Raw genomic sequence first — 334 nt, 5'->3', positions numbered from 1 at the left:
GAAATACACAGGCCAAATAAATAATGTCGATATTAAGACTACGAGCATTAGAGCGAAATTTCATTACACGAGTGATAAAAAGTCACTATAAAAAACATGATTATTGCTATAATATTGGTTACAGAAGCAGTAGACTAGTAGTAATAGCAACATTTGTAGTTATAGCAAATGGCTAAAGTAGTGATTTCATATTTTATATTTGAATGTTGCAAGTTACTCTTTGTCTTAAAAGGTGGGCTATGTGTAACCACAACTTACACGGTGGCTGATGATGAAGATAGTGAGTGGAAAACGCATGGACAAGAAAGCATAGGATGTTTTTGAAAGGCGAAGG

Source organism: Penaeus monodon, chromosome 24 (genome assembly GCF_015228065.2).
Source record: "Penaeus monodon isolate SGIC_2016 chromosome 24, NSTDA_Pmon_1, whole genome shotgun sequence".
NCBI classification, from domain to species: domain Eukaryota; kingdom Metazoa; phylum Arthropoda; class Malacostraca; order Decapoda; family Penaeidae; genus Penaeus; species Penaeus monodon.
The sequence above is the reverse complement of the archived record's forward strand: the minus strand, read 5'-3'. Positions refer to the sequence as shown.